This window comes from Xenopus tropicalis, chromosome 6 (assembly GCF_000004195.4).
Source record: "Xenopus tropicalis strain Nigerian chromosome 6, UCB_Xtro_10.0, whole genome shotgun sequence".
Lineage (NCBI taxonomy): Eukaryota > Metazoa > Chordata > Amphibia > Anura > Pipidae > Xenopus > Xenopus tropicalis.
The window spans coordinates 144,191,583-144,214,285 of NC_030682.2; positions in this window are offsets into that span (position 1 = coordinate 144,191,583).

The window sequence follows — 22,703 nt, forward strand, 5'->3', positions numbered from 1 at the left end:
GATTGAATTATTATTTTTTACCTAAACGTTCCCCTATATCGCCCACCCGTAGGCGGGGATTTCGGGGGAAGATCCGCTCACTTGGCGACATCGCCATCGAGCGGATCTGCTCGTGTATGGGGCCCTTTAGTCTTGGAATCTAAATAAGCCTCAGGGGAGCCATGGAAAATGGAGGCAAGATGGCAACGTGGTGCTAGATAAGAGAAAACCCTGAACTGGGGCAGTGGTGTAACTAGAAGTTACTGGGCCCCACAGCAAATTCAATTTAGGGACACAAATAGGTTTGAAGCCTGTCAGGTTTTGACCGGACAGCCCGGTTTTTGGTAGGGCTGTGTGGGACAATTGTTTTCCCAATTTGGAAATCTGGGCAGGAGTCTCAAAGATACAGCGTTTTGGACAATCACAGCGTAATAGCCCCTCCCCTGTGGTTGTGCGGCCTTCCCCCGTGATGTCACACCCCGCCAGTGACAGACTGGCCCACCAGGATACCAGGAAAACTTCCAGTGGGCCCAGTTGCCTATCGTCTACTCTTTCGTCTACCCCAATAGTGTGTAGCAAACTGAGTCGCTATCAAAGACGTTATCAACTGCAAAATATATACTGACTAGGAACCCATAGTCGATGAACAGTACATCAGCTGTTTGAACCGATTAAATAAATACAGTATCGTGCCGCAGCAAGGCGCTACCGGAATAGTGCGTGCAATAGTTTAATAATATACTCATTTTGCCCAGTTTTGAATCTTATTAGGGATGTGGTGCCAAATAAAGGGTTAAAGAGAAGTGTAACTGTAACAGAAATTTGTGGTTAATCAGAGGAAGTGAAAGGGAAGCTGAATAGGCTGTGGTACCCTGTATCCCAGGATTTAGACAGAAGCAACACCACAACTATTCAAATATACTCTCATACTGGAACTGCCCCCCCCCAGAGGGTACCAAAGCACGGCAGCTCAGTCGTTTGTATTGTTACCCTGCAGCCATGGGCACCAAGGCTTAATTCCAGGCAGAGCACTTGTTTGTAGGTTCCCCCTGTGCTTGCATGGGTTGCTCCAGTTTCCCACACGTCAAAAACCATACAGGTTCCTTATAAAATTGGCCACAGTGTAATAAGGACCATAAGCCGAACAGGGGAAAGGACTGATGTGAATTAATAATAGTTGTAAATTACTGCGAAATATGTTGGCCCTATATACATACAAGATAATAATCAGTTGAGGGTAATTTTTTTGGAGTCCATTTTACATCATTACCTCACATCATTTGCGGGTCATGGGCAGATTCGGGTTGAGCTCTTCCGCCTGCTCGCCCCACCCTAATACTGTGACCTTATACTGTCGGCTTTGAGTCCTCTGGCTTCTGAATTTTTAGTTGCGCCTTTTTGTGACATCATTGCAGGGTGGGTGACATCATTGCACGGGAGAAGCCAGGTAGGGTTTGGGTGAAAGGCCAAAGGCCATTTTCACCCTACTGCGCATTAGCCCGCCCCGGGATTAGGCAGACCAAAGACAGACAGAAGAGGGCGGCTCCCTCGCAAGCTACATATTGTACTGGTATAGGACCTGTTATCCGGAAACCCGTTATCCAGAAAGCTCTGAATTACGGAAAGGCCATCTCCCATAGACTCCATTATAAGTAAATAATTCACATTTTTAAAAATGATTCCCTTTTTCCCTGTAATAATAAAACAGTACCTGTACTTGATGCCAACTAAGATATAATTACCCCTTATTGGGGCAGAACAGCCCGATTGGGTTCAATTCATGTTTAAATGATTCCCTTTTCTCTGTAATAAAAAAACAGTACCTGTACTTGATCCCAACTAAGATATAATTACCCCTTATTGGGGCAGAACAGTCCTATTGGGTTTATTTCATGTTTAAATGATTCCCTTTTCTCTGTAATAATAAAACAGTATCTGGACTTGATCCCAACTAACATATAATTACCCCTTATTGGGGGCAGAACAGCCCTATTGGGTTTATTTAATGGTTAAATGATTCCCTTTTCTCTGTAATAATAAAACAGTACCTGTACTTGATCCCAACTAAGATATAATTACCCCTTATTGGGGGCAGAACAGTCCTATTGGGTTTATTTCATGGTTAAATGATTCCCTTTTCTCTGTAATAATAAAACAGTACCTGTACTTGATCCCAACTAAGATATAATTACCCCTTATTGGGGCAGAACAGTCCTATTGGGTTTATTTAATAGTTAAATGATTCGCTTTTCTCTGTAATAATAAAACAGTATCTGGACTTTATCCCAACTAAGATATAATTACCCCTTATTGGGGGCAGAACAGCCCTATTGGGTTTATTTAATGGTTAAATTATTCCCTTTTCTCTGTAATAATAAAACAGTATCTGTACTTGATCCCAACTAAGATATAATTACCCCTTATTGGGGCAGAACAGCCGTATTGGGTTTATTTAATGGTTAAATGATTCCCTTTTCTTTGTAATAATAAAACAGTACTTGTACTTGATCCCAACTAAGATATAATTACCCCTTATTGGGGGCAGAACAGCCCTATTGGGTTTATTTAATGGTTAAATGATTCCCTTTTCTCTGTAATAATAAAACAGTACCTGTACTTGATCCCAACTAAGATATAATTACCCCTTATTGGGGGCAGAACAGCCCTATTGGGTTTATTTAATGGTTAAATGATTCCCTTTTCTCTGTAATAATAAAACAGTACCTGTACTTGATTCCAACTAAGATATAATTATCCCTTATTGGGGGCAGAACAGCCCTATTGGGTTTATTTAATGGTTAAATGATTCCCTTTTCTCTGTAATAATAAAACAGTACCTGTACTTTATCCCAACTAAGATATAATTACCCCTTATTGGGGCAGAACAGCCCTATTGGGTTTATTTCATGGTTAAATGATTCCCTTTTCTCTGTAATAATAAAACAGTACCTGTACTTGATTCCAACTAAGATATAATTACCCCTTATTGGGGGCAGAACAGCCCTATTGGGTTTATTTCATGTTTAAATGATTTTTTAGTAAACTCAAGGTATGGAGATCCAAATTATGGAAAGATCCTTTATCCGGAAAACCCCAGGTCCCGAGCACTCTGGATAACATGTCCCATACCTGTAATATAATATTATATATTTTATTGCAATAATTTTTTTTCATATATATATATATAATTATATATATTATATATTATATTGTATAGCTCTTGAACAATCCTTCCTCCTTCTTTGCAGGCAAATAACAGTGTTGTACTCAACCTCATGCCTAGCGCATACTGGGGCTGTAAATAGCCTTTCTGTTTAACCTTTAAAAATAACTCTTCATGGGAGAAGGGAATTAACCCATGTCATTTATTTTAGGAACTCAGATGAAAGTCAGGAAGTTTGTTTCCTTTCACAAGAATGCCCGAGCCGCAGCGGTGGGGGGCAGGAGAACTCGGGGAGGGGTGGAAATACACAGATCTAATGACTGCAAACTGAGTTCTTGTTTGAAGTTAGTCTTTATGAAAGAACGGGAAGTATTTGGAAACAATAGAGCATTTTATGAACCATGTGACCTTGCATTTTGTCAATGGCGCTGTTCTGTCTGGGATGCTACTTGTGGTTTTTACTGTATGTCTGAGAAAGTAAACTCAAACCAAGCGTCTCTGGTGGGCACTGTAAGATTTTACCCTGGGATGCTAAAGGAATAGTTATATCAGGGCTTTAACCGAAACTGAAAATCTATTCCAGGAACACAAGTGCGGAGCAGTGATTTGCAGACTTGGGTTTAAGCCACCTATTGATTCTAGGATTTTAAGACCCCCGCCTTAGCTAATAAAAAGACGTGTTATAAGATATCAGTGTAACGGTTACCCTGCTATAGGAAGCCCCTCGTTTTGGAAATGTCTCTAACAAGGGAGCCACGTTTTTTCAAGACCAAGAAGATTTGGTTCTGAATGAATTATGCATCTTATTTAACTGGTTTCGGACCTGTTGCAGAATATTTAGGGTGAAGACACACGGAGCTACTAGTAGCAACTACTTGTCGTGGCTTCTAAAATATCAGTGTAACTGTTACCCTGCTATAGGAAGCCCCTCATTTTGGAAATGTCTCTAATAAGGGACCCACGTTTTTTCGAGACCAAGAAGATTTGGTTCTGAATGAATTATGCATCTTATTTAACTGGTTTTGGACATGTTGCAGAATATTTAGGGTGAAGACACACAAAGCTACTAGTAGCAGCTACTTGTCGTGGCTTCTAAAATAGACAATGCTGATCATTTACTGATAATTGTCTCTACGTGTGTTTTAGCAGAGGCAATTCTCAGTATTGTCTATGGCAGGGGATTTTCTGGCATTTAGTAGCCTTGAAAAAGTAGCTGCTACTAGTGGCTCTGTGTGTCTTCACCCTTACTTTACTAAAGGGGTTCATGCATGGGACCCCACGAAGGGGTGGGCCATTCCTGCATTCTAAAAAATAAAGCAAAACCTCTATACAATACAGTAATGGATGCAAAGCATTGACTTTTGCTTTGAATATAGCAACACTTCAGAGACCTGGAAATCTCTCTGTGCATGCCCCTTAGCTAACTATAGGCATAGAACCATAGATTTAATAGTATAAAAAGGCACTAGGCATCAGGTTAAGTTCTTATACAGAGGCTATAGATTTAGGGTTTTACAGTATTTTACAGTTTATTTCTTACAAAACACGAGGTTTTATGAGCCATGTGACACAAGTGAAAACATGAAGGGAAAACATGTTTTTTAAAAAATGCCTCAGTTAACTGAGCTCCTCCAACAGAATCCTGCATTGAAATCTCTTTTTCAAAAGAGTAAACAGAGTTTTTGTATATTTCATTTTTAAATTTTACGTGGGGCTAGGCTTGTTCTTAGTTTTCAGGTGCCCAGGACCATGTGACTTGTGCTCTGATAAACTTCAGTCACACTTTACTGCTGCGCTGCAAGTTGGAGTGATACCCCCCCCCCTCACCTCCAGCAGCCGATCAGCAGAACAATGGGAAGGGAGCAAGATAGCAGCTCCCAGTAGGTCTCAGAATAGCACTCAATAGTAAGAAATCCAAGTCCGGCTTGGGACTCCTCCAGTTACATGGGAGTAGGAGAAACAATAGGTTAGCTGAAAGCAGTTCTAATGTGTAGCGCTGGCTCCTTCTGAAAGCTCAGACTCAGGCACACTTTACTGCTGCGCTGCAAGTTGGAGTGATAAATATAAACTAAGTTAACCCTCAAAAACTGAAAGTAAATTATAAATCAAATAATAAATCAAATTGTTACTCAAAATCTATCGAAAACCAAAATATATAAAGAAAATCAATATAACCGATAAAGTTCGTACCAAATTAAGTAATAAGGTCCGGGTGTGAACACCCCGAACCTAACACAAATATTTAGAGCCAAAGCTCGTGAAGTCCAATGATAATTAGTTCCACTCACCCAGGTCCCGAAGTGGTCCGGGTGCTCAGGGCCCCGAACCCGTAGCCAAGGTAGTGATTCCAAAGTTCAAACGAAAAAAGCTCCAAGCACACCGGATTAAAAAGGGTAAAACCTCATCTTTATTAGTCCATTAGGATACAGGTACCTATAAAGGTACCTGTATCCTAATGGACTAATAAAGATGAGGTTTTACCCTTTTTAATCCGGTGTGCTTGGAGCTTTTTTCGTTTGAACTTTGATAAATATAAACATTTAAATGGTAGAATTCATTATTTGCAATGTAAACAATGTAATATGGTAATAAAAACTATACCATAAAAATCATGGCAGAATCCCATTAAGTACCAATGACAACTGATGACATTGATGAACTTTTTGTTAGCTTTTCCATAATGAACTCAAGGCCACAACTTCAGAGATAAAGGTTTTAGTGTCACAGCAGCTCCAGATTATAGATCTTGAGATAGGTCTTACGACAGCAATGTGATGTGTTACTGACGGTTCCATTAGTGGGATCACTTTGGGTTTTCCTGAGAAGATGGCCGCTCTCCAAACTCTGCCTGTGCCATTGCCCTTAGAGTTCAATAACTATTTACACGTGGGCAGCTCTTGCTGCAAATAAACCATAGTAACTGTGTGGATAAAGAGAAGAAAATAAGCCATACCGGTAAGTAAGCAGGAAATTTGGACACTCGCTTAATAGCACACTGATTACAAGTGACTCAAGTCTGGCTGAAACCAAGGGATTATCATAAAGAGGATAATAAAGGAAGCGATATACAGATGAAATGTTCTATATTTATCTTTCTATATATAACAAGGCAGCGTCATACCACTTCCCTCTTACTTTATCTGCTTCAGAAAAGTGGTCAGATAATGGCTTTTTGTTAGCATAAATCACCTTTTATGTATGGTTTTTAAAGTTGACTAAGAAGTTGGAGTATGCATTTAGAAGCGATCCCTATTAGAGTTGGCAGTTGGCCTTTCTAAATGACATTTTCTAATTCAAACAACTTAAGTCTGGTACATGGGAATATGAAATCACAAGCTTGTGTTGGAATTGGTCAGTTCAGAGAAGTCACTATTTTAAATAATGATGCCCCTGAACAGGCATATGTGGTGCAGCCCATATAGCATATGCTTAGATGCCTATCTGGGGGGTGAGGGCTCTTGGAAGAGACCTGGGTGCAAACTACCAGGAAAAGGTTCCTTTACACCAGGAATCCCCAACCTTTCATACCCGTGAGCGACATTCAAATGGAAAAAGTGTTGGTGAGCAACACAAGCATGAATATGGTTCCTGATGGTGCCAATAAGAGCTATAATTGGCTATTTAATAGCCCCTATGTGAATTGGCAGCCTACAGAAGGCTGTGTCTGGCATTATACTGGGTTTTTATGCAACCAAAACTTGCCTTCTTATTAGGAATTCAAAAATAAGCACCTGCTTTGAGGCCACTGGGAGCAACATCCAAGGGGTTGGAGAGCAACATGTTGCCCCTGAGCCACTGGTTGGGGATCACTGCTTTACACAAAGCAAAGAACCTTACTATGGAACCTATATGGAAAAAAAAGGAAATATGGAATTATTTGATTATAATTGAGTCTATGGGAGATGACCTTCCCGGAATTCGGAACTTTCTGCATAACGGGTTTCTGGACAACAGATCCCATACCTGTATTATTATTATTTCCACATTGTTATGATGTGCCAACATATTCTGTAGAACTATGCAATAGAAAGGTGATTATATCAAGCGTGCATATTACATATTTATATTGATCAATATGGGTGGCAGAAGGTCCTGCTTATTTGAGCTTATAATAACCTCTCTGTAACTCTCAGGAGACTTTAGTCAGCTTAAAATGAGACAATGGGAAAATTACAAGCGTCTGTTAGTTGGCATTATCTCAAATGTGTTGCTGCAACACTAATAACAGTCTTAAATAAAGGGCCTTATCAGTAAGACAGGGTCGGACTGGGCCGGATCTGGGTGCCATGAAAAATAATGTAGCTGTGGGCACAAGGGCAGTGTCTAATGTTGTACCACTTATGCCATTCATTGTAAAGTCTATGGGTCTGGCTGACTTGATTGTTGATACCATAGAATTTAAAGGGGAACCAAAACTTGTTAAAGAGCCCCACACAACACAGAAAGCCCTAATTTACCTATCACTGTAATCTGTTCCTTCAAAAAAGTATGAATACATACCATTTTATATGCTGCAAAATAGTTCTTCTCTTTCTGCATCATTTGAAATCCTGGCAGGGGAGGAGGGACTAAAACACTGATGTTACAAATTGTAACAACTTCTCCACAGCTTACAGACAGCATGCAGGAACTACATAACCCACAATGCATTGCACTGGGATGTTCCTTTTCTTTATTGACATCACGTGTGCAGCAGAGAATTGTGGGATTGGGAGGAGGCAGGCTGAGGACAGGCGACTACTGTTCCATTTTATTTGAGTCACAAAGTAGTCAGCCAGATCAGCAGGGGAACAGGGGGCGGGGCTTAGGGAACAGGGGGCAGGGCTTAGGGAACTGTTCCAAAGATATTATTATATTAAACATCATGGAAAGGCTGCATATTTTTGAATTGATGTATATTGCACAGTTGCTTGAAATGATGTTTACTTTTCAAAAAACTTAAGTTGTGTTTGGGTGGCATTTATGGGCTTGATCATCTGGTGCAGGCATATTTGTATTGGTGCTATACAGGATAAAAATAAGGCAGTTAGAAAGCTTTGTATTCTTCAACAGACGTAGAATTGATTGCCGTAATGGTTTCGTTGAACAGATTGCATTGGCCTCTTTGTTCGTCCAACAGCCGCCGGAGCGTTACACCAACAAGCAAAGCGTAACAATTACACATCCCAGATGCTCCGTACAAGATTGCGGAGGCCTCTGTCACCGCCCGTGAATCATTATCTCTTAACGACTCGGCCCAGCTTGGCCGACGTGTAAAATAATCTCTGTATAAGTGAATGATTCATGAGGCTTCCGCGGGTTATCTGCTGGAAGCCATTTGTATTACTTAATTCACCGCAAATAGGATCATTCCGTCGCCGCATTATTCTAACCGCGCTAAAATCTCCTCGTTTTCGTGGAACAAATTTCAGTAACAGCGGAGGGAAAAGTGCCGTGCCGGCAGGGAATTTCTATCGGAGAGATGTAGAAACCGGCGGGATCCAAACGAAGTAATTTCACCGCACTTCAGAAATCTTGCCCGCGACGTGGGAAGGCTATTTGTAAGAGTAGAGATTTATGGAGTATAAAAAAAATAAATAAATAAAATCAGATTGCAGTCGCCTTCCAGAAATACATTCCCCTGCGTGAATGCTGTGATTCCAATCATTGCTCCTTACAGGAAATCAATCTGGGAGTGTTAAAAGCCGAAGGGAGACCCCAGCGTGAAAAGGAGCTGACCCCAAAAGCCTTGTAAAATGGAAAATGTACCACCTATGTATGTAATCTGGCGCTCAGTCTCTAAGTGCACGGGACCCCGAGGAGATGGCTTTGCTTCTCAACAGCGAGCGCACATTGTGAATAAAGTATCAGGCCGCGTTGTACGGAGTCGCATCCGTCTCACAAGGATCCGCGAGAAACAGTTCAGTCTGTGTGGTTTGAAATGAGATTGTCTGGCTCCTAAAGGGGCCGCTTTTGTATTTAGACAGAGAATTCTTGTCTGGGAAAGCTTTACGTGGATGAAGTGTTTCTTATATGGAGGCTGACAATCACTTTACACACAGGTTTACTATACAGATAGACCCCAAAATTGTGAATGAAGGAAAACTATACCCCCAAATAATGTAGGTCTCTATATTGCTTATACAGCTCATATGTAAAACCCTGCTTCATCTAAATAAACCATTTTCATATAAATATACTTTTTTAGCAGTATGTGCCATTGGGTAATCCTAAATAGGAAACTGCCATTTTAAGTACTAAGGGCCGCCCCCTGGGATCATAGGAGTCACAGTGCACACAAACAAGCCAAGGCACACATACATGCTAGGCCCCATCAGCCAATGAATGGGCAGAGTTCTGCCTTTTGCTTCCACACTACTTCCTGTTACAGTTAGAGCTGCATACTATAGGTTTGTGCCGCAGGGTTTTATGCGTAACAGATCTTGCCAGACTATTTTAGTCGCCTTTTATGAGGAGGTGAGTAGGAACCTCGATGCTGGAATGGCAGTTGATGTCATCTACTTGGACTTTGCTAAAGCGTTTGATACAGTACCTCATTAATGATCAAATTAAGGAATATTGGCCTAGAACATAATATTTGTAATTGGATAGAGAACTGGCTGAAGGATAGAGTACAAAGAGTGGGGTAAATGGAACATTTTCTAATTGGACCAGTCTGGTTAGTGGAGTACCGCAGGGGTCAGTCCTTGGGCCTTTGCTTTTTAACTTGTTTATTAATGACCTGGAGGGGGGCATAGACAGTACTGTTTCTATTTTTGCTGATGACACAAAATTGTGCAAAACTATAAGTTCCATGCAGGATGTGCCGCTTTGCAGAGCGATTTGACAAAATTAGATAACTGGGCAGCAAACTGGGAAATGAGGTTCAATGTTGATAAGTGCAAAGTTATGCACTTTGGTAGAAATAATATAAACGCTAACAATCTACTGAATGGTAGTGTGTTGGGGGGATCCTTAATGGAGAAGGATCTAGGGGTTTTTGTAGATAACAAGTTGTCTAATGCCAGGCAGTGTCATTCTGTGGCTACTAAAGCAAATAAAGTGCTGTCTTGTATAAAAAAAGGCCATTGACTCAAGGGATGAAACATAATTTTGCCCCTTTATAGGTCCCTGGTAAGGCCTCACCTTGAGTATGGGGGGCAGTTTTGGGCTCCAGTCCTTAAGAAGGATATTAATGAGCTGGAGAGAGTGCAGAGACTGCAACTAAACTGGTAAAGGGGATGGAAGGGTTAAACTATGAGGTTAGACTGTCGAGGTTGGGGTTGTTTTCTCTGGAAAAGAGGCGCTTGCGAGGGGACATGATTACTCTGTACAAGTACATTAGAGGGGATTATAGGCAGTTGGGGGATGTTCTTTTTTCCCATAAAAACAATCAACGCACCAGAGGCCCCCCCTTTAGATTAGAGTAACGGAGCTTCCATTTGAAGCAGCGTAGGGGGTTCCTCACGGTGAGGGCAGTGAGGGGGTTGGGGAATGCCCTGCCGGGGGATGTTGGGTAGGGGGTTCCTCACGGTGAGGGCAGTGAGGAGGTTGGGGAATGCCCTGCCGGGGGATGTTGGGTAGGGGGTTCCTCACGGTGAGGGCAGTGAGGTTGGGGAATGCCTTGCCGGGGGATGTTGGGTAGGGGGTTCCTCACTGTGAGGGCAGTGAGGGGGTTGGGGAGTGCCCTGCCGGGGGATGTTGGGTAGGGGGTTCCTCACGGTGAGGGCAGTGAGGGGGTTGGGGAATGCCCTGCCGGGGGATGTTGGGTAGGGGGTTCCTCACGGTGAGGGCAGTGAGGTTGGGGAATGCCCTTCCTAGTGATGGGGTAATGGCAGATTCTGTTAATGCCTATAAGAGGGGCCTGGATGAGTTCTTGAACAAGCAGAATATCCAAGGCTATTGTGATACTAATATCTACAGTTAGTATTAGTGGTTGTATATATAGTTTATGTATGTGAGTGTATAGATTGGTTGTGTGTGCTGGGTTTACTTGGATGGGTTGAACTTGATGGACACTGGTCTTTTTTCAACCCTATGTAACTATGTAACTATGCATCACTTCCTGTCAGCTGATCTCTGAGGGAGCACACAGCCCATCACTAAATGGCGGCTAAAGGGAAAGGATGTAAAAGGGCAATATTTACTGATATATATATTCCAGTTTGGGGAGATTCTTTAATAGGTCACTTAACATAATATAAACTGTCTGTTGGTTACGTATTCATTCTGGGGGTATAGTTTCCCTTTTATCCATTTACTGTATATGAACTTATTCTGCTGTTGCTTCTTGTTTTAAAGCCATAGCGAATCCCTTGTGCCCCTTTCTTGCAATTTTCTGTGTTATATCCAGCGTGACAGCATTTAATTAAACCCCTCTGTCTGTTTCACCAGGGAGGCAATTTCAGACTCAAAATTCTCTATATTTTTTACTAAAGACCTGATTGCCCAATGCTCTTAGATATTCTAATATTATGCTGCCAAAGTTATCTTTAAGTATGTTATAGAGTGGCCAGTTCTTAGCAGATTTTCTAATGATCTTCATTTCTTTATTCTTTATTATCTTTGGATTATTTGCTTTCCTCGGCTGACTCCTTCCAGCTTTCAACCAGGGGTCAGCGACCCCAGCAGTCAAATAACTTTTACTCTTTGAGGCAACAATTTAATTGTCATTGTTACTTTTTATGACTAATATTTATCTTTAGACCCACTCCTATTCATATTCTAGTTTCTCATTTAAGCCACTGCTTGGTTGCTAGGGTGATTTGGACCCTGGCCTGGCGCAAAATTTAAGATTGGAAGGGACTGGTATTCAGTGCCTATTCTAATAATAAAGATTCCGAAGTGAAGACAGGTGACACTGAAGCTGAATATCCCCACTAAAGGCACAGTTTGGCAGGTTTTGGCTCTCTCCGATACTGCGCTCTGGGTTTTTGAACTCAGCAAACCAGTAAATGACTCTCAGCCAAAGCCGGCAGTAAACATTGACAAAAAATATTTCCATATAACAAAACCAGGCTGGTGTTTCAGGGCATTTTTGTTTGCATTAGAACATGGGCCCAGGGTTCAGTGAAAAATAATAAGTGACAAGAGGCATGGGCTGTGTGTTACAATGAAAACAAAATAAAACAGTGTGACAAAGTGTATATAATATCCAAGTACGATAAGTCATAAACTAACAATTCCACAGGTGGAGTTACACACATAGAGCTCAAAGGGGATTACTGACATCCTTATATAAATCACAAATATTATGATTAACCTGTAACCCAGATCTGTATAACTCAGCCTGCAGCCTTGTGCCTTTATAGGGGCACAGAACCCCTCAGTGACTGCTAATATCCTTATCATTTACAGTAGGGGGTACATTATCCCTTATAATACATGAGTGATACTCAGAGTTCCCTGTATAACTCAGCCTGCAGCCTTGTGCCTTTATATGGGCACAGAACCCCTCAGTGACTGCTAATATCCTTATCATTTACAGTAGGGGGTACATTATCCCGTATAATACATGAGTGATACTCAGAGTTCCCTGTATAACTCAGCCTGCAGCCTTGTGCCTTTATATGGGCACAGAACCCCTCAGTGACTGCTAATATCCTTATCATTTACAGTAGGGGGTACATTATCCCTTATAATACATGAGTGATACTCAGAGTTCCCTGTATAACTCAGCCTGCAGCCTTGTGCCTTTATATGGGCACAGAACCCCTCAGTGACTGCTAATATCCTTATCATTTACAGTAGGGGGTACATTATCCCTTATAATACATGAGTGATACTCAGAGTTCCCTGTATAACTCAGCCTGCAGCCTTGTGCCTTTATATGGGCACAGGACCCCTCAGTGACTTCTAATATCCTTATCATTTACAGTAGGGGGTACATTATCCCTTATAATACATGAGTGATACTCAGAGTTCCCTGTATAACTCAGCCTGCAGCCTTGTGCCTTTATATGGGCACAGAACCCCTCAGTGACTGCTAATATCCTTATCATTTACAGTAGGGGGTACATTATCCCTTATAATACATGAGTGATACTCAGAGTTCCCTGTATAACTCAGCCTGCAGCCTTGTGCCTTTATATGGGCACAGAACCCCTCAGTGACTGCTAATATCCTTATCATTTACAGTAGGGGGTACATTATCCCTTATAATACATGAGTGATACTCAGAGTTCCCTGTATAACTCAGCCTGCAGCCTTGTGCCTTTATATGGGCACAGAACCCCTCAGTGACTGCTAATATCCTTATCATTTACAGTAGGGGGGTACATTATCCCTTATAATACATGAGTGATACTCAGAGTTCCCTGTATAACTCAGCCTGCAGCCTTGTGCCTTTATATGGGCACAGAACCCCTCAGTGACTGCTAATGTCCTTATCATTTACAGTAGGGGGTACATTATCCCTTATAATACATGAGTGATACTCAGAGTTCCCTGTATAACTCAGCCTGCAGCCTTGTGCCTTTATATGGGCACAGAACCCCTCAGTGACTGCTAATGTCCTTATCATTTACAGTAGGGGGTACATTATCCCTTATAATACATGAGTGATACTCAGAGTTCCCTGTATAACTCAGCCTGCAGCCTTGTGCCTTTATATGGGCACAGAACCCCTCAGTGACTGCTAATATCCTTATCATTTACAGTAGGGGGTACATTATCCCTTATAATACATGAGTGATACTCAGAGTTCCCTGTATAACTCAGCCTGCAGCCTTGTGCCTTTATATGGGCACAGAACCCCTCAGTGACTGCTAATATCCTTATCATTTACAGTAGGGAATTGTATGTAGAAATGCACTTTTCACTTGAAATTCTTGAGCCAAATAAAATACAAATATGTCCCCTTTAATCCATGTGGATTCAATTTGTGGAATGTTACCGTCAGCCCATTGATACATGAGTAAATGCACACTCACAAACACACTTGCCTACACTCCTGCCTAAAAGCATTCCCCTTTTTTCATTTTGGATGTTTTTTCACTTTCCTTTTTTTTGTGATACTTTCTCATGTTATCATTAACGCCCCACTGCTGCCCAACCCCATATTCTCCTATTTATAGCCGGCACTCAGAGACTATTTGCTGCTTTCCCAAAGAAGCTTTAGGAGTGGGCACCTCAGAGCCCCCTGTTCCGCTCTGCCCCCACTCAGCATTTAGCACCCAGAGAGGTTATTACTTTCCTTCCCATAGACGTGTTCTATTTTAGATGGATGGCTCCTAAATGTTCCCATCATACGGCTGCTGTTAATGAGTGCATGTCAGGCTGGGAATCCTGTGTTTCCGCCACGTATCCATGTTTTCCATCTTTTGTTCCACGTTTGCTAGGGTGGCCACCTGGCCGCTATTTCACTAGCCTAGTCAGTAAAATACCAGCCAGAGCCGGGGCTGGTATTACAAATTTACTGGTAATGCAGTTGTCAATTTGTAATACCTTGTCCTCCGCCCCCGGCCCGCCTCTGATCCAACTAATCCACCCCCGGCCCGCCTCTGATCCACCCCTGGCCCGCCTCTGATCCACCCCTAGCCCGCCTCTGATCCACCTCCGGCCCGCCTCTGATCCACCCCTGGCCCGCTTCTGATCCAACCCTAGCCCGCCTCTGATCCACCCCCGGCCCGCCTCTGATCCACCCCTGGCCCGCCTCTGATCCAACCCTAGCCCGCCTCTGATCCACCCCTAGCCCGCCTCTGATCCACCCCTAGCCCGCCTCTGATCCGCCTACAGTCTGCCTCTGATCCACCCCCCCAGCCCGCCTCTGATCCACCCCTAGCCCGCCTCTGATCCGCCTACAGTCTGCCTCTGATCCACCCCCCCAGCCCGCCTCTGATCCGCCTACAGTCTGCCTCTGATCCACCCCCCCAGCCCGCCTCTGATCCGCCTACAGTCTGCCTCTGATCCACCCCCCCAGCCCGCCTCTGATCCCTCCTTTTCCCATGAATATAGTGCTGCATTCTGTAACACTGGGTTTGGGGCAGCACCTTGGTGACCCTTTAGCTTTCACGTCATTCAGGCATTGAGTCCAGGTCTCCCTTGTGTCTCAGGGGTATATTTATCATGCTGTGTAAAAAGTGGAGTAAAACATCACCGGTGATGTTGTTTATAGCAGCCAATCAGATGCTTTGATTTGATTTTCTAACTGTTGAAATCTAATTGCTGATTGGTTGCTCTAGGTAACATCACCGGTAATGCTTCACTCCACTTTTTACACAGCATGATAAATATACCCCTCAGAGTAAATGAGCCCTATAGCCAGTGTAGGGTTGCCCCCTGCCCGGTTTTGGCCCGGAAAGCCTGGTTTTCAGAAGGGCAGTCCAGGTCAAAATTGGCTGCTGGGTTTTCCAAATTAGGAAAAACAAATAAGAAAAACCGGACAGGACATTGTTAGATGGATGTAGTGATGTCATAACCCCACCCATGATGTGACAAGCCCCGCCCACTACATTTGTCCCACTCCCACTGTGACGCCACCAACCCGCTCTCTACTAGTCTAGTCTACTAGTCTAATCTAGATTTGCATCTATAGAGGAAGCAGGCTCAACAGTCAGGGCCCCCTGTCCCCCCACAACCTGGGGGTCTTCTTCCTCTATAGTTACACCAGTGCCCATAGCCCCAGTGATCTTCCCAGGTAATTTCCCAGGCTACACACAGTCTTATCTGAAGCAAAATCCAGAAAGAAACCTACACAAACGTGGAGAACTCCACTTCACTCCACTCTACTTCACTCCACTCCACTTCACTCCACTTCACTCCACTTCACTCCACTTCACTTCACTCCACTTCACTCCACTTCACTCCACTTCACTCCACTTCACTCCACTCCACTTCACTCCACTCCACTTCACTCCACTCTACTTCACTCCACTCCACTTCACTCCACTTCACTCCACTCCACTTCACTCCACTGCACTCCACTCTACTTCACTCCACTCTACTTCACTCCACTCCACTTCACTCCACTCCACTTCACTCCACTCTACTTCACTCCACTTCACTCCACTTCACTCCACTTCACTCCACTCCACTCCACTTCACTCCACTCTACTTCACTCCACTCCACTTCACTCCACTTCACTCCACTTCACTCCACTTCACTCCACTCCACTCCACTTCACTCCACTCTACTTCACTCCACTCCACTTCATTCCACTTCATTCCACTTCACTCCACTTCACTCCACTCCACTCTACTTCACTCCACTCCACTTCACTCCACTTCACTCCACTTCACTCCACTCCACTTCACTCCACTGCACTCCACTCCACTCTACTTCACTCCACTTCACTCCACTTCACTCCACTTCACTCCACTTCACTCCACTCTACTTCACTCCACTCCACTTCATTCCACTTCATTCCACTTCACTCCACTTCACTCCACTCCACTCTACTTCACTCCACTCCACTTCACTCCACTTCACTCCACTTCACTCCACTTCACTCCACTTCACTCCACTCTACTTCACTCCACTCCACTTCACTCCACTTCCCTCCACTTCACTCCACTCCACTTCACTCCACTTCACTCCACTTCACTTCACTCCACTTCCCTCCACTTCACTCCACTTCACTCCACTTCCCTCCACTTCACTCCACTCCACTTCACTCCACTTCACTCCACTTCACTCCACTTCTCAGAATTAGCAATAATAATCATTGTGACATCGCATTGGGCTTTCTACATTTTTATTCTCCCTTTAATTCTCTTTTTTGTATTTTGTAATGTTTCTATGAATAGCATGTAATGTATGGGTGCTGTAGGTGCTGCTTCCTAGTGAAAGATTAACATTCTGGGTTAATTCATTTATCCTGATATTAAAGCCTCCGTGCTCTCTACATACTAAATAAATAATGAGCTCTGTAAATGATTTGCACTGCTATATGGGGGCTGGGGATCAATGAATAAAGGGGAAGCTAATCAGGGCCCTCGGTGAATCTTCCTTACAGTGTTCTCAGAAAGATTTTTCAAGAGAAATGTTACTCTCTATGGGACACTTTGCTCTGTACCAAAAATGCTGATCTGGTATCTGTATATTAGCAATTTCTTCCCTCTCTCTTTCCCCAGCCCAGGGCTTTTCAGCTGACTTTTCCAGTTTAGGAAGGTTTCTCTTGGTGAAAGGCACTTAATTCATTACAAGTATGGGACCTTTCCGTAATTTGGATCTCCAAAACTTTAGTCTACTAAAAATCATTTAAACATGAAATAAACCCAATAGGACTGTTTTGCCCCCAATAAGGGGTAATTATATCTTAGTTGGGATCAAGTACAGGTACTGTTTTATTATTACAGAGAAAAGGGAATCATTTAACCATGAAATAAACCCAATAGGGCTGTTCTGCCCCCAATAAGGGGTAATTATATCTTAGTTGGGATCAAGTACAGGTACTGTTTTATTATTACAGAGAAAAGGGAATCATTTAACCATTAAATAAACCCAATAGGGCTGTTCTGCCCCAATAAGGGGTAATTATATCTTAGTTGGGATCAAGTACAGGTACTGTTTTATTATTACAGAGAAAAGGGAATCATTTAACAATGAAATGAACCCAATAGGGCTGTTCTGCCCCAATAAGGGGTAATTATATCTTAGTTGGGATCAAGTACAGGTACTGTTTTATTATTACAGAGAAAAAGGACTTTTCTTTTTAATTTAACTTTCTGAATAATGGGTTTCCAGATAAGGGATCCCATACCTGTACTCATATAGGTGATATTTACCAATGGCCACAATGCACCTAGCAGCAATGAGGTCCAAGGTTCGATTTCAGCCAGGGCAATATCAGCAGGGAGTTTCCTCCAATTACTCTGGTTTCCTCCAACTCTCCAGATACACACGGGCAGGTTAATTGGCTCCTGTGAACATTGACCAGTGATCATATGGTGCTGGGCCCCCTAGCAAAAAAAATCTTTGGAGGGGCGTACCATAAGCCAACATCAATTGTGATGCTGCCCATAGCAACCAATCACATCTTTGCTTTTGTTTTCTAAAGGTGGCCTTACACTGTAAGATCCGCTTGTTTGGCGAGGTCGCCAAGCGAGCAGATCTTCTCCCAATATGCTTACCTACAGGCGGGCAATATGGGGCTAATTTAATCATTTGGCCCTATGGCTCACACACTATAATAAATATACCCCCTAGTGTGTGTGAATGTGATAGGGACCTTAGCTTGTAAGCTCCACTCAGGCAGGGAAGATGTGAATGATATATATTCTCTGCAAAGGGCTGTGGAATATGTCGGTGCTATAAATAAAGGATAATATTAGCGCTAACCTGGAAATTAGGTCACATTTATTCATTGTAATTAATATTCACTGTGTTACAGCATGCAACATATCTGAACATTTTGATGCAGATACAAAAATGTGCAGATCAGGCATCAGTTTAACATTTAGCCTAAAAAAACCAAAAACACATAAACAAATACGTTTGCAAAAATGTTGAACTCATGCAGCAAAGTGCAGGGACACATGCACCGATTATATTCCGACTTGGCTTTATAGCAAGTGTTTATTTAGTTGTAAGATGCACCATGTGGTGGCAGTATTGGCGCAGGAATTCAAAGGCAGTGACTATCATACAAAATACTGAATTTATCCAAAGCTTTACAAGGATTTCCCAAACAAGCAACCCAACATCATCCTTTTCTAATCTTTCTATTTAGAATCTCAGCCATAAAGCAGGGCAGGACTGCTGTTTACAATGGGGCGGGGGGGGGGGGGGATCAGATAGGATCTGTGCCACTGTGACAGAATGCTCTGTTATACAGATAGCTAGAATCTCAGCCATAAAGCAGGGCAGGACTGCTGCTTACAATGGGGGGGGGGATCAGATAGGATCTGTGCCACTGTGACAGAATGCTCTGTTATACAGATAGCTAGAATCTCAGCCATAAAGCAGGGCAGGACTGCTGCTTACAATGGGGGGGGGGGATCAGATAGGATCTGTGCCACTGTGACAGAATGCTCTGTTATACAGATAGCTAGAATCTCAGCCATAAAGCAGGGCAGGGCTGCTGCTTACAATGGGGGGGATCAGATAGGATCTGTGCCACTGTGACAGAATGCTCTGTTATACAGATAGCTAGAATCTCAGCCATAAAGCAGGGCAGGACTGCTGCTTACAATGGGGGGGGGGGGGGGGGGGGGGGATCAGATAGGATCTGTGCCACTGTGACAGAATGCTCTGTTATACAGATAGCTAGAATCTCAGCCATAAAGCAGGGCAGGACTGCTGCTTACAATGGGGGGATCAGATAGGATCTGTGCCACTGTGACAGAATGCTCTGTTAAACAGATAGCTAGAATCTCAGCCATAAAGCAGGGCAGGACTGCTGCTTACAATGGGGGGATCAGATAGGATCTGTGCCACTGTGACAGAATGCTCTGTTATACAGATAGCTAGAATCTCAGCCATAAAGCAGGGCAGGACTGCTGCTTACAATGGGGGGATCAGATAGGATCTGTGCCACTGTGACAGAATGCTCTGTTATACAGATAGCTAGAATCTCAGCCATAAAGCAGGGCAGGACTGCTGCTTACAATGGGGGGATCAGATTGGATCTGTGCCACTGTGACAGAATGCTCTGTTATACAGATAGCTAGAATCTCAGCCATAAAGCAGGGCAGGACTGCTGCTTACAATGGGGGGATCAGATAGGATCTGTGCCACTGTGACAGAATGCTCTGTTATACAGATAGCTAGAATCTCAGCCATAAAGCAGGGCAGGTCTGCTGCTTACAATGGGGGGATCAGATAGGATCTGTGCCACTGTGACAGAATGCTCTGTTATACAGATAGCTAGAATCTCAGCCATAAAGCAGGGCAGGACTGCTGCTTACAATGGGGGGATCAGATTGGATCTGTGCCACTGTGACAGAATGCTCTGTTATACAGATAGCTAGAATCTCAGCCATAAAGCAGGGCAGGACTGCTGCTTACAATGGGGGGATCAGATAGGATCTGTGCCACTGTGACAGAACTCCCCCTTGTAAAGATAAACACAGTATTAACACAGAATATAAAACAATAAACTATAGTTTATGGCTTAATTCTTTTGCCACACTCCTGGGATGCTTTAGGAAGTCACCTCTACTCATAGCAACCAATAAGATGTTAAGCTTTTAAACAGGTGACCAGTAAATGCTACCTGCTGATTGGTTGCTATGGGTTACTGCTCCTGGGCAAACTTAGTCCCTTTTTTTACATAACCCCTTTAGTCTGCTAAAAAGCTGGAGAACATTAAATAAAGCCAATAGGGCTGTTCTGCCCCAATAAGGGGTAATTATATCTTAGTTGGGATCAAGTACAGGTACTGTTTTATTATTACAGAGAAAAGGGAATCATTTAACCATTAAATAAACCCAATAGGGCTGTTCTGCCCCCAATAAGGGGTAATTATATCTTAGTTGGGATCAAGTACAGGTACTGTTTTATTATTACAGAGAAAAGGGAATCATTTAACCATTAAATAAACCCAATAGGACTGTTCTGCCCCCAATAAGGGGTAATTATATCTTAGTTGGGATCAAGTACAGGTACTGTTTTATTATTACAGAGAAAAGGGAATCATTTAACCATGAAATAAACCCAATAGGGCTGTTCTGCCCCAATAAGGGGTAATTATATCTTAGTTGGGATCAAGTACAGGTACTGTTTTATTATTACAGAGAAAAAATCATTGTTAAAAAAATAATTATTTCATTAAAATGGAGTCTATGGGTGATGGCCTTTTTGTAATTTTGAGCTTTTTGGGTAAGGTTTCCAGATAAAGGATTCTTTACCTGTATAAGTAATTAGCAATTGTACCTGTGTGAAGCCCCCCCATCAGCCTTGCCCACAACTCCCCCTCAACAGCAGGAGGCAGTGCTGGGGGCCACAGAGGAGGATGGGCAGCGTATGGCACAAACAGGGAATAATTCATGGCCCTAACAGTGTGGCGCGGCAGAGATTCGGGCGCTTATCATTAGCACAATATTTATTAATGTGACACCTGAGTGCTCATCCCCAGATTCCGCTCGTGCAAGATAAATTAGCCCCGTGATATATTTTGCTTGATATTGCAGATTTCCCTTCAAACACAATTAATTATTCACAACCACAAAAATAAATATGGATTTTAGCCTGAAAGGCCGAATACATCACTTGCGCTTCCTACTCTAAAATGCACAGGGGATCCTGGTTATAAATGGGCTGATTCTGGGGAACCAGGAGCGTTCATCTCTCACAGTTCATCATAGCCGCCATTGCTCTGGAACGGGTGGATTTAGGGGCTGTAGGGGCCCAATGTGGGGCCCCCCTGTGTTTCTTCAGTGTTAGGTGACCATGTTGGGATTCTTATCTCCTTCTCTCTCTCAGACAAAGTTGGCTAAAGGTCCCCATACACGGGCCGACTATAGCTGCCGATATGGGTCCCTTGGACCAATTCAGCAGCTAATCGGCCCGTGTAGGGGCAGAACCGAGGGGCCTGCCCGACTGATATTTGACCTGAAATTGGCCAGATCTCGATCGGCCAGGTTAGAAAATCCAGTCGGAACGGGGACCGCATCGGCTCGTGGATACGGTCCCAGAACCGACTGCCCCATAACCACAAATCTAATCCGATCAGATTATTTTTTTTTTAAGTTACTTGCTACCCGATATTGCCCACCCGTAGGTGGGGATATCGGGTGAAGATCCGCTCGCTTTGCGACTTCGCCAAGCGAGCAGATCTTATAGTGTATGGGCACCTTAATATCCATGTATTGCATTGGCATTAAGATTACACCGAATCCAGGATTTGGTTCGGGATTCAGCCAAGATTCTGGCATTGTAGAAGCGAATCTGAAGCAAAAAAATGAATGTGGCTAGACATGCCTAAATTTATATAGTAAACTGTCTGCACTTGCCAAAAGTTTCAGCATCTATATAGTAGTAATGATATAGGTCTTCACAGTTGTTACAGGAGCTCCCCATTTTGGATTCTGTTGGAACAGTCTGGGACACTGCACGTGCTCAGTGGGCTCTGCGCAGCTTGCTGGGAAGTTAATCTTATCAAGCAGAAAATGAGACTCGGGGGCAGATTTATTAAGACAAGAACGCTCATTCAAACGCTCCGAGCGTATTTTTGCTGAATTTTTCATGTCTTGCGCGACTTTTTCTTACACTTCCGCGAAAAAAATTGGAAAAGTTTTCCCGGTGTTTACAAACGTTCGGTACGAAAATTTCGTGACTTTCGGATCGCCAATACGATATTATATTATCGTATTTTTGTCAATACAATATAATCCGAATTTGTCCCATTCGGGATTCGAACTTGCGTTTTCATGAATGTGCCCCTTAGAAATATACTTTCCCGCCTTGGTTAAATCCCTGAACAGGCATGAAAGGCATTTATTCTATATTATCTGGAAAGTGACATTAATTAATACATACCATCAGCGGCTGCCAACGACCTTGATAAGATATTCATAGTAACGGCGTGGCCCCGCCCCCCGCACCTGACGTTTCCATTTAAAAGACTAAAGATCCTATTTCTGAATTTCCATCGCCGAAAGTTCTGCTCCTTCACTCGTTAATTTTTCCTTAAGACAAAAG